Here is a 13,165-nt window from a genome sequence, read left to right as displayed (position 1 = left end):
CATTTTCGAAAATGGACAAAATGAGGGTTAAGTGAATTTCCTTGTTAATTTACGGATTTTACTCGTTTTTGACCCTTTGTCTTTCACTAAAAAGGTCATAAAGTGGCCTAGCCTTATCGAATCGAAGCATGTAATAGTTCTTAGGAAAGCTAACAAGCATATCTACGACATCCATGGTTTATTTTAGAATTTTTTAAAAAGGCCAAAATGGGGGTTAAGTGAATTTCCTTGTTAATTTATGGATTTTACTCGTTTTTGACCTTTTTCTTTCACTAAAAAGGTCATAAAGTGGCCTAGCCTTATCGAATCGAAGCATGTAATAGTTCCTAGGAAATCTATCAAGCATATCTACGACATCCATGGTTTATTTTAGAATTTTTTAAAAAGGCCAAAATGGGGGTTAAGTGAATTTCCTTGTTAATTTATGGATTTTACTCGTTTTTGACCTTTTTCTTTCACTAAAAAGGTCATAAAGTGGCCTAGCCTTATCGAATCGAAGCATGAAATAGTTCCTAGGAAATCTAACAAGCATATCTACGACATCCATGGTTTATTTTAGAATTTTTTAAAAAGGCCAAAATGGGGGTTAATTGAATCTCCTTGTTAATATACGGATTTTACTCATTTTTGACCTTTTTTCTTTCACTAAAAAGATCATAAAGTGGCCTAGCCTTATCGAATCGAAGCATGTAATAGTTCCTATGAAATCTAACAAGCATATATTCGAATTCCAAGGTTGATTTTATCATTTTCGAAAATGGACAAAATAAGGGTTAAGTGAATTTCCTTGTTAATTTACGGATATTACTCGTTTTTGACCCTTTTTCTTTCACTAAAAAGGTCATAAAGTGGCCTAGCCTTATCGAATCGAAGCATGTAATAGTTCCTATGAAATCTAACAAGCATATATTCGAATTCCAAGGTTGATTTTATCATTTTCGAAAATGGACAAAATAAGGGTTAAGTGAATTTCCTTGTTAATTTACGGATATTACTCGTTTTTGACCCTTTTTCTTTCACTAAAAAGGTCATAAAGTGGCCTAGCCTTATCGAATCGAAGCATGTAATAGTTCCTATGAAATCTAACAAGCATATATTCGAATTCCAAGGTTGATTTTATCATTTTCAAAAATGGACAAAATGAGGGTTAAGTGAATTTCCTTGTTAATTTACGGATTTTACTCGTTTTTGACCCTTTTTCTTTCACTAAAAAGGTCATAAAGTGGCCTAGGCTTATCGAATCGAAGCATGTAATAGTTCCTAGGAAATCTAACATGTATATCTACGACATCCATGGTTTATTTTAGAATTTTTAAAAACGGCCAAAATGGGGGTTAAGTGAATTTTCTTGTTAATTTACGGATTTTACTCGTTTTTGACCCTTTTTCTTTCACTGAAAAGGTCATAAAGTGGCCTAGCCTTATCGAATCGAAACATGTAATAGTTCCTAGGAAATCTAACAAGCATATCTACGACATCCATGGTTTATTTTAGAATTTTTTAAAAAGGCCAAAATGGGGGTTAAGTGAATTTCCTTGTTAATATACGGATTTTACTCATTTTTGACCCTTTTTCTTTCACTAAAAAGGTCATAAAGTGGCCTAGCCTAATCGAATCGAAGCATGTAATAGTTCCTATGAAATCTAACAAGCATATATTCGAATTCCAAGGTTGATTTTATCATTTTCGAAAATGGATAAAATGAGGGTTAAGTGAATTTCCTTGTTAATTTACGGATTTTACTCGTTTTTGACCCTTTTTCTTTCACTAAAAAGGTCATAAAGTGGCCTAGCCTTATCGAATCGAAGCATGTAAGAGTTCCTAGGAAATCTAACAAGCATATCTACGACATCCATGGTTTATTTTAGAATTTTTAAAAACGGCCAAAATGGGGGTTAATTGAATTTCCTTGTTAATTTACGGATTTTACTCGTTTTTGACCCTTTTTCTTTCACTAAAAAGGTCATAAAGTGGCCTAGCCTTATCGAATCGAAGCATGTAATAGTTCCTAGGAAATCTAACAAGCATATCTATGACATCCATGGTTTATTTTAGAATTTTTTAAAAAGGCCAAAATGGGGGTTAATTGAATTTCCTTGTTAATATACGGATTTTACTCATTTTTGACCTTTTTTCTTTCACTAAAAAGGTCATAAAGTGGCCTAGCCTTATCAAATCGAAGCATGTAATAGTTCCTAGGAAATCTAACAAGCATATCTACGACATCCATGGTTTATTTTAGAATTTTTTAAAAAGGCCAAAATGGGGGTTAAGTGAATTTCCTTGTTAATTTATGGATTTTACTCGTTTTTGACCTTTTTCTTTCACTAAAAAGGTCATAAAGTGGCCTAGCCTTATCGAATCGAAGCATGTAATAGTTCTTAGGAAATCTAACAAGCATATCTACGACATCCATGGTTTATTTCAGAATTTTTTAAAAATGCCAAAATGGGGGTTAAGTGAATTTCCTTGTTAATTTATGAATTTTACTCGTTTTTGACCTTTTTCTTTCACTAAAAAGGTCATAAAGTGGCCTAGCCTTATCGAATCGAAGCATGTAATAGTTCCTGTGAAATCTAACAAGCATATATTCGAATTCCAAGCTTGATTTTATGATTTTCGAAAATGGACAATATGAGGGTTAAGTGAATTTCCTTGTTAATTTACGGATTTTACTCGTTTTTGACCCTTTTTCTTTCACTAAAAAGGTCATAAAGTGGCCTAGCCTTATCGAATCGAAGCATGTAATAGTTCCTAGGAAATCTAACAAGCATATCTACGACATCCATGGTTTATTTTAGAATTTTTTAAAAAGGCCAAAATGGCGGTTAAGTGAATTTCCTTGTTAATTTATGGATTTTACTCGTTTTTGACCTTTTTCTTTCACTAAAAAGGTCATAAAGTGGCCTAGCCTTATCGAATCGAAGCATGTAATAGTTCCTATAAAATCTAACAAGCATATATTCGAATTCCAAGGTTGATTTTATCATTTTCGAAAATGGACAAAATGAGGGTTAAGTGAATTTCCTTGTTAATTTACGGATTTTACTCGTTTTTGACCCTTTTTCTTTCACTAAAAAGGTCATAAAGTGGCCTAGCCTTATCGAATCGAAGCATGTAATAGTTCTTAGGAAAGCTAACAAGCATATCTACGACATCCATGGTTTATTTTAGAATTTTTTAAAAAGGCCAAAATGGGGGTTAAGTGAATTTCCTTGTTAATTTATGGATTTTACTCGTTTTTGACCTTTTTCTTTCACTAAAAAGGTCATAAAGTGGCCTAGGCTTATCGAATCGAAGCATGTAATAGTTCCTAGGAAATCTAACAAGTATATCTACGACATCCATGGTTTATTTTAGAATTTTTAAAAACGGCCAAAATGGGGGTTAAGTGAATTTTCTTGTTAATTTACGGATTTTACTCGTTTTTGACCCTTTTTCTTTCACTGAAAAGGTCATAAAGTGGCCTAGCCTTATCGAATCGAAACATGTAATAGTTCCTAGGAAATCTAACAAGCATATCTACGACATCCATGATTTATTTTAGAATTTTTTAAAAAGGCCAAAATGGGGGTTAAGTGAATTTCCTTGTTACTATACGGATTTTACTCATTTTTGACCCTTTTTTTTCACTAAAAAGGTCATAAAGTGGCCTAGCCTAATCGAATCGAAGCATGTAATAGTTCCTATGAAATCTAACAAGCATATATTCGAATTCCAAGGTTGATTTTATCATTTTCGGAAATGGATAAAATGAGGGTTAAGTGAATTTCCTTGTTAATTTACGGATTTTACTCGTTTTTGACCCTTTTTCTTTCACTAAAAAGGTCATAAAGTGGCCTAGCCTTATCGAATCGAAGCATGTAATAGTTCCTAGGAAATCTAACAAGCATATCTACGACATCCATGGTTTATTTTAGAATTTTTAAAAACGGCCAAAATGGGGGTTAATTGAATTTCCTTGTTAATTTACGGATTTTACTCGTTTTTGACCCTTTTTCTTTCACTAAAAAGGTCATAAAGTGGCCTAGCCTTATCGAATCGAAGCATGTAATAGTTCCTAGGAAATCTAACAAGCATATCTATGACATCCATGGTTTATTTTAGAATTTTTTAAAAAGGCCAAAATGGGGGTTAATTGAATTTCCTTGTTAATATACGGATTTTACTCATTTTTGACCTTTTTTCTTTCACTAAAAAGGTCATAAAGTGGCCTAGCCTTATCAAATCGAAGCATGTAATAGTTCCTAGGAAATCTAACAAGCATATCTACGACATCCATGGTTTATTTTAGAATTTTTTAAAAAGGCCAAAATGGGGGTTAAGTGAATTTCCTTGTTAATTTATGGATTTTACTCGTTTTTGACCTTTTTCTTTCACTAAAAAGGTCATAAAGTGGCCTAGCCTTATCGAATCGAAGCATGTAATAGTTCTTAGGAAATCTAACAAGCATATCTACGACATCCATGGTTTATTTCAGAATTTTTTAAAAATGCCAAAATGGGGGTTAAGTGAATTTCCTTGTTAATTTATGGATTTTACTCGTTTTTGACCTTTTTCTTTCACTAAAAAGGTCATAAAGTGGCCTAGGCTTATCGAATCGAAGCATGTAATAGTTTCTAGGAAATCTAACAAGTATATCTACGACATCCATGGTTTATTTTAGAATTTTTAAAAACGGCCAAAATGGGGGTTAAGTGAATTTTCTTGTTAATTTACGGATTTTACTCGTTTTTGACCCTTTTTCTTTCACTGAAAAGGTCATAAAGTGGCCTAGCCTTATCGAATCGAAACATGTAATAGTTCCTAGGAAATCTAACAAGCATATCTACGACATCCATGATTTATTTTAGAATTTTTTAAAAAGGCCAAAATGGGGGTTAAGTGAATTTCCTTGTTACTATACGGATTTTACTCATTTTTGACCCTTTTTTTTTCACTAAAAAGGTCATAAAGTGGCCTAGCCTAATCGAATCGAAGCATGTAATAGTTCCTAGGAAATCTAACAAGCATATCTACGACATCCATGGTTTATTTTAGAATTTTTTAAAAAGGCCAAAATGGGGGTTAAGTGAATTTCCTTGTTAATTTATGGATTTTACTCGTTTTTGACCTTTTTCTTTCACTAAAAAGGTCATAAAGTGGCCTAGCCTTATCGAATCGAAGCATGTAATAGTTCTTAGGAAATCTAACAAGCATATCTACGACATCCATGGTTTATTTCAGAATTTTTTAAAAATGCCAAAATGGGGGTTAAGTGAATTTCCTTGTTAATTTATGGATTTTACTCGTTTTTGACCTTTTTCTTTCACTAAAAAGGTCATAAAGTGGCCTAGGCTTATCGAATCGAAGCATGTAATAGTTTCTAGGAAATCTAACAAGTATATCTACGACATCCATGGTTTATTTTAGAATTTTTAAAAACGGCCAAAATGGGGGTTAAGTGAATTTTCTTGTTAATTTACGGATTTTACTCGTTTTTGACCCTTTTTCTTTCACTGAAAAGGTCATAAAGTGGCCTAGCCTTATCGAATCGAAACATGTAATAGTTCCTAGGAAATCTAACAAGCATATCTACGACATCCATGATTTATTTTAGAATTTTTTAAAAAGGCCAAAATGGGGGTTAAGTGAATTTCCTTGTTACTATACGGATTTTACTCATTTTTGACCCTTTTTTTTTCACTAAAAAGGTCATAAAGTGGCCTAGCCTAATCGAATCGAAGCATGTAATAGTTCCTATGAAATCTAACAAGCATATATTCGAATTCCAAGGTTGATTTTATCATTTTCGAAAATGGATAAAATGAGGGTTAAGTGAATTTCCTTGTTAATTTACGGATTTTACTCGTTTTTGACCCTTTTTCTTTCACTAAAAAGGTCATAAAGTGGCCTAGCCTTATCGAATCGAAGCATGTAATAGTTCCTAGGAAATCTAACAAGCATATCTACGACATCCATGGTTTATTTTAGAATTTTTAAAAACGGCCAAAATGGGGGTTAATTGAATTTCCTTGTTAATTTACGGATTTTACTCGTTTTTGACCCTTTTTCTTTCACTAAAAAGGTCATAAAGTGGCCTAGCCTTATCGAATCGAAGCATGTAATAGTTCCTAGGAAATCTAACAAGCATATCTATGACATCCATGGTTTATTTTAGAATTTTTTAAAAAGGCCAAAATGGGGGTTAATTGAATTTCCTTGTTAATATACGGATTTTACTCATTTTTGACCTTTTTTCTTTCACTAAAAAGGTCATAAAGTGGCCTAGCCTTATCAAATCGAAGCATGTAATAGTTCCTAGGAAATCTAACAAGCATATCTACGACATCCATGGTTTATTTTAGAATTTTTTAAAAAGGCCAAAATGGGGGTTAAGTGAATTTCCTTGTTAATTTATGGATTTTACTCGTTTTTGACCTTTTTCTTTCACTAAAAAGGTCATAAAGTGGCCTAGCCTTATCGAATCGAAGCATGTAATAGTTCTTAGGAAATCTAACAAGCATATCTACGACATCCATGGTTTATTTCAGAATTTTTTAAAAATGCCAAAATGGGGGTTAAGTGAATTTCCTTGTTAATTTATGGATTTTACTCGTTTTTGACCTTTTTCTTTCACTAAAAAGGTCATAAAGTGGCCTAGGCTTATCGAATCGAAGCATGTAATAGTTCCTAGGAAATCTAACAAGTATATCTACGACATCCATGGTTTATTTTAGAATTTTTAAAAACGGCCAAAATGGGGGTTAAGTGAATTTTCTTGTTAATTTACGGATTTTACTCGTTTTTGACCCTTTTTCTTTCACTGAAAAGGTCATAAAGTGGCCTAGCCTTATCGAATCGAAACATGTAATAGTTCCTAGGAAATCTAACAAGCATATCTACGACATCCATGATTTATTTTAGAATTTTTTAAAAAGGCCAAAATGGGGGTTAAGTGAATTTCCTTGTTACTATACGGATTTTACTCATTTTTGACCCTTTTTTTTTCCACTAAAAAGGTCATAAAGTGGCCTAGCCTAATCGAATCGAAGCATGTAATAGTTCCTATGAAATCTAACAAGCATATATTCGAATTCCAAGGTTGATTTTATCATTTTCGAAAATGGATAAAATGAGGGTTAAGTGAATTTCCTTGTTAATTTACGGATTTTACTCGTTTTTGACCCTTTTTCTTTCACTAAAAAGGTCATAAAGTGGCCTAGCCTTATCGAATCGAAGCATGTAATAGTTCCTAGGAAATCTAACAAGCATATCTACGACATCCATGGTTTATTTTAGAATTTTTAAAAACGGCCAAAATGGGGGTTAATTGAATTTCCTTGTTAATTTACGGATTTTACTCGTTTTTGACCCTTTTTCTTTCACTAAAAAGGTCATAAAGTGGCCTAGCCTTATCGAATCGAAGCATGTAATAGTTCCTAGGAAATCTAACAAGCATATCTATGACATCCATGGTTTATTTTAGAATTTTTTAAAAAGGCCAAAATGGGGGTTAATTGAATTTCCTTGTTAATATACGGATTTTAGTCATTTTTGACCTTTTTTCTTTCACTAAAAAGGTCATAAAGTGGCCTAGCCTTATCAAATCGAAGCATGTAATAGTTCCTAGGAAATCTAACAAGCATATCTACGACATCCATGGTTTATTTTAGAATTTTTTAAAAAGGCCAAAATGGGGGTTAAGTGAATTTCCTTGTTAATTTATGGATTTTACTCGTTTTTGACCTTTTTCTTTCACTAAAAAGGTCATAAAGTGGCCTAGCCTTATCGAATCGAAGCATGTAATAGTTCTTAGGAAATCTAACAAGCATATCTACGACATCCATGGTTTATTTCAGAATTTTTTAAAAATGCCAAAATGAGGGTTAAGTGAATTTCCTTGTTAATTTATGGATTTTACTCGTTTTTGACCTTTTTCTTTCACTAAAAAGGTCATAAAGTGGCCTAGGCTTATCGAATCGAAGCATGTAATAGTTCCTAGGAAATCTAACAAGTATATCTACGACATCCATGGTTTATTTTAGAATTTTTAAAAACGGCCAAAATGGGGGTTAAGTGAATTTTCTTGTTAATTTACGGATTTTACTCGTTTTTGACCCTTTTTCTTTCACTGAAAAGGTCATAAAGTGGCCTAGCCTTATCGAATCGAAACATGTAATAGTTCCTAGGAAATCTAACAAGCATATCTACGACATCCATGATTTATTTTAGAATTTTTTAAAAAGGCCAAAATGGGGGTTAAGTGAATTTCCTTGTTACTATACGGATTTTACTCATTTTTGACCCTTTTTTTTTCACTAAAAAGGTCATAAAGTGGTCTAGCCTAATCGAATCGAAGCATGTAATAGTTCCTATGAAATCTAACAAGCATATATTCGAATTCCAAGGTTGATTTTATCATTTTCGAAAATGGATAAAATGAGGGTTAAGTGAATTTCCTTGTTAATTTACGGATTTTACTCGTTTTTGACCCTTTTTCTTTCACTAAAAAGGTCATAAAGTGGCCTAGCCTTATCGAATCGAAGCATGTAATAGTTCTTAGGAAAGCTAACAAGCATATCTACGACATCCATGGTTTATTTTAGAATTTTTTAAAAAGGCCAAAATGGGGGTTAAGTGAATTTCCTTGTTAATTTATGGATTTTACTCGTTTTTGACCTTTTTCTTTCACTAAAAAGGTCATAAAGTGGCCTAGGCTTATCGAATCGAAGCATGTAATAGTTCCTAGGAAATCTAACAAGTATATCTACGACATCCATGGTTTATTTTAGAATTTTTAAAAACGGCCAAAATGGGGGTTAAGTGAATTTTCTTGTTAATTTACGGATTTTACTCGTTTTTGACCCTTTTTCTTTCACTGAAAAGGTCATAAAGTGGCCTAGCCTTATCGAATCGAAACATGTAATAGTTCCTAGGAAATCTAACAAGCATATCTACGACATCCATGGTTTATTTTAGAATTTTTTAAAAAGGCCAAAATGGGGGTTAAGTGAATTTCCTTGTTAATATACGGATTTTACTCATTTTTGACCCTTTTTCTTTCACTAAAAAGGTCATAAAGTGGCCTAGCCTAATCGAATCGAAGCATGTAATAGTTCCTATGAAATCTAACAAGCATATATTCGAATTCCAAGGTTGATTTTATCATTTTCGAAAATGGATAAAATGAGGGTTAAGTGAATTTCCTTGTTAATTTACGGATTTTACTCGTTTTTGACCCTTTTTCTTTCACTAAAAAGGTCATAAAGTGGCCTAGCCTTATCGAATCGAAGCATGTAAGAGTTCCTAGGAAATCTAACAAGCATATCTACGACATCCATGGTTTATTTTAGAATTTTTAAAAACGGCCAAAATGGGGGTTAATTGAATTTCCTTGTTAATTTACGGATTTTACTCGTTTTTGACCCTTTTTCTTTCACTAAAAAGGTCATAAAGTGGCCTAGCCTTATCGAATCGAAGCATGTAATAGTTCCTAGGAAATCTAACAAGCATATCTATGACATCCATGGTTTATTTTAGAATTTTTTAAAAAGGCCAAAATGGGGGTTAATTGAATTTCCTTGTTAATATACGGATTTTACTCATTTTTGACCTTTTTTCTTTCACTAAAAAGGTCATAAAGTGGCCTAGCCTTATCAAATCGAAGCATGTAATAGTTCCTAGGAAATCTAACAAGCATATCTACGACATCCATGGTTTATTTTAGAATTTTTTAAAAAGGCCAAAATGGGGGTTAAGTGAATTTCCTTGTTAATTTATGGATTTTACTCGTTTTTGACCTTTTTCTTTCACTAAAAAGGTCATAAAGTGGCCTAGCCTTATCGAATCGAAGCATGTAATAGTTCTTAGGAAATCTAACAAGCATATCTACGACATCCATGGTTTATTTCAGAATTTTTTAAAAATGCCAAAATGGGGGTTAAGTGAATTTCCTTGTTAATTTATGAATTTTACTCGTTTTTGACCTTTTTCTTTCACTAAAAAGGTCATAAAGTGGCCTAGCCTTATCGAATCGAAGCATGTAATAGTTCCTGTGAAATCTAACAAGCATATATTCGAATTCCAAGGTTGATTTTATGATTTTCGAAAATGGACAATATGAGGGTTAAGTGAATTTCCTTGTTAATTTATGGATTTTACTCGTTTTTGACCTTTTTCTTTCAGTAAAAAGGTCATAAAGTGGCCTAGCCTTATCGAATCGAAGCATGTAATAGTTCCTATGAAATCTAACAAGCATATATTCAAATTCCAAGGTTGATTTTATCATTTTCAAAAATGGACAAAATGAGTGTTAAGTGAATTTCCTTGTTAATTTACGGATTTTACTCATTTTTGACCCTTTTTCTTTCACTAAAAAGGTCATAAAGTGGCCTAGGCTTATCGAATCGAAGCATGTAATAGTTCCTAGGAAATCTAACAAGTATATCTACGACATCCATGGTTTATTTTAGAATTTTTAAAAACGGCCAAAATGGGGGTTAAGTGAATTTTCTTGTTAATTTACGGATTTTACTCGTTTTTGACCCTTTTTCTTTCACTGAAAAGGTCATAAAGTGGCCTAGCCTTATCGAATCGAAACATGTAATAGTTCCTAGGAAATCTAACAAGCATATCTACGACATCCATGGTTTATTTTAGAATTTTTTAAAAAGGCCAAAATGGGGGTTAAGTGAATTTCCTTGTTAATATACGGATTTTACTCATTTTTGACCCTTTTTCTTTCACTAAAAAGGTCATAAAGTGGCCTAGCCTAATCGAATCGAAGCATGTAATAGTTCCTATGAAATCTAACAAGCATATATTCGAATTCCAAGGTTGATTTTATCATTTTCGAAAATGGATAAAATGAGGGTTAAGTGAATTTCCTTGTTAATTTACGGATTTTACTCGTTTTTGACCCTTTTTCTTTCACTAAAAAGGTCATAAAGTGGCCTAGCCTTATCGAATCGAAGCATGTAAGAGTTCCTAGGAAATCTAACAAGCATATCTACGACATCCATGGTTTATTTTAGAATTTTTAAAAACGGCCAAAATGGGGGTTAATTGAATTTCCTTGTTAATTTACGGATTTTACTCGTTTTTGACCCTTTTTCTTTCACTAAAAAGGTCATAAAGTGGCCTAGCCTTATCGAATCGAAGCATGTAATAGTTCCTAGGAAATCTAACAAGCATATCTACGACATCCATGGTTTATTTCAGAATTTTTTAAAAATGCCAAAATGGGGGTTAAGTGAATTTCCTTGTTAATTTATGAATTTTACTCGTTTTTGACCTTTTTCTTTCACTAAAAAGGTCATAAAGTGGCCTAGCCTTATCGAATCGAAGCATGTAATAGTTCCTGTGAAATCTAACAAGCATATATTCGAATTCCAAGGTTGATTTTATGATTTTCGAAAATGGACAATATGAGGGTTAAGTGAATTTCCTTGTTAATTTACGGATTTTACTCGTTTTTGACCCTTTTTCTTTCACTAAAAAGGTCATAAAGTGGCCTAGCCTTATCGAATCGAAGCATGTAATAGTTCCTAGGAAATCTAACAAGCATATCTACGACATCCATGGTTTATTTTAGAATTTTTTAAAAAGGCCAAAATGGGGGTTAAGTGAATTTCCTTGTTAATTTATGGATTTTACTCGTTTTTGACCTTTTTCTTTCACTAAAAAGGTCATAAAGTGGCCTAGCCTTATCGAATCGAAGCATGTAATAGTTCTTAGGAAATCTAACAAGCATATCTACGACATCCATGGTTTATTTCAGAATTTTTTAAAAATGCCAAAATGGGGGTTAAGTGAATTTCCTTGTTAATTTATGAATTTTACTCGTTTTTGACCTTTTTCTTTCACTAAAAAGGTCATAAAGTGGCCTAGCCTTATCGAATCGAAGCATGTAATAGTTCCTGTGAAATCTAACAAGCATATATTCGAATTCCAAGGTTGATTTTATGATTTTCGAAAATGGACAATATGAGGGTTAAGTGAATTTCCTTGTTAATTTATGGATTTTACTCGTTTTTGACCTTTTTCTTTCAGTAAAAAGGTCATAAAGTGGCCTAGCCTTATCGAATCGAAGCATGTAATAGTTCCTATGAAATCTAACAAGCATATATTCGAATTCCAAGGTTGATTTTATCATTTTCAAAAATGGACAAAATGAGTGTTAAGTGAATTTCCTTGTTAATTTACGGATTTTACTCGTTTTTGACCCTTTTTCTTTCACTAAAAAGGTCATAAAGTGGCCTAGGCTTATCGAATCGAAGCATGTAATAGTTCCTAGGAAATCTAACAAGTATATCTACGACATCCATGGTTTATTTTAGAATTTTTAAAAACGGTCAAAATGGGGGTTAAGTGAATTTTCTTGTTAATTTACGGATTTTACTCGTTTTTGACCCTTTTTCTTTCACTGAAAAGGTCATAAAGTGGCCTAGCCTTATCGAATCGAAACATGTAATAGTTCCTAGGAAATCTAACAAGCATATCTACGACATCCATGGTTTATTTTAGAATTTTTTAAAAAGGCCAAAATGGGGGTTAAGTGAATTTCCTTGTTAATATACGGATTTTACTCATTTTTGACCCTTTTTCTTTCACTAAAAAGGTCATAAAGTGGCCTAGCCTAATCGAATCGAAGCATGTAATAGTTCCTATGAAATCTAACAAGCATATATTCGAATTCCAAGGTTGATTTTATCATTTTCGAAAATGGATAAAATGAGGGTTAAGTGAATTTCCTTGTTAATTTACGGATTTTACTCGTTTTTGACCCTTTTTCTTTCACTAAAAAGGTCATAAAGTGGCCTAGCCTTATCGAATCGAAGCATGTAAGAGTTCCTAGGAAATCTAACAAGCATATCTACGACATCCATGGTTTATTTTAGAATTTTTAAAAACGGCCAAAATGGGGGTTAATTGAATTTCCTTGTTAATTTACGGATTTTACTCGTTTTTGACCCTTTTTCTTTCACTAAAAAGGTCATAAAGTGGCCTAGCCTTATCGAATCGAAGCATGTAATAGTTCCTAGGAAATCTAACAAGCATATCTACGACATCCATGGTTTATTTCAGAATTTTTTAAAAATGCCAAAATGGGGGTTAAGTGAATTTCCTTGTTAATTTATGAATTTTACTCGTTTTTGACCTTTTTCTTTCACTAAAAAGGTCA

Source organism: Medicago sativa, chromosome 1, assembly GCF_051527215.1.
Source record: "Medicago sativa cultivar Bolivia chromosome 1, Bolivia_mono, whole genome shotgun sequence".
NCBI classification, from domain to species: domain Eukaryota; kingdom Viridiplantae; phylum Streptophyta; class Magnoliopsida; order Fabales; family Fabaceae; genus Medicago; species Medicago sativa.
This window is presented reverse-complemented; position numbering follows the sequence as displayed.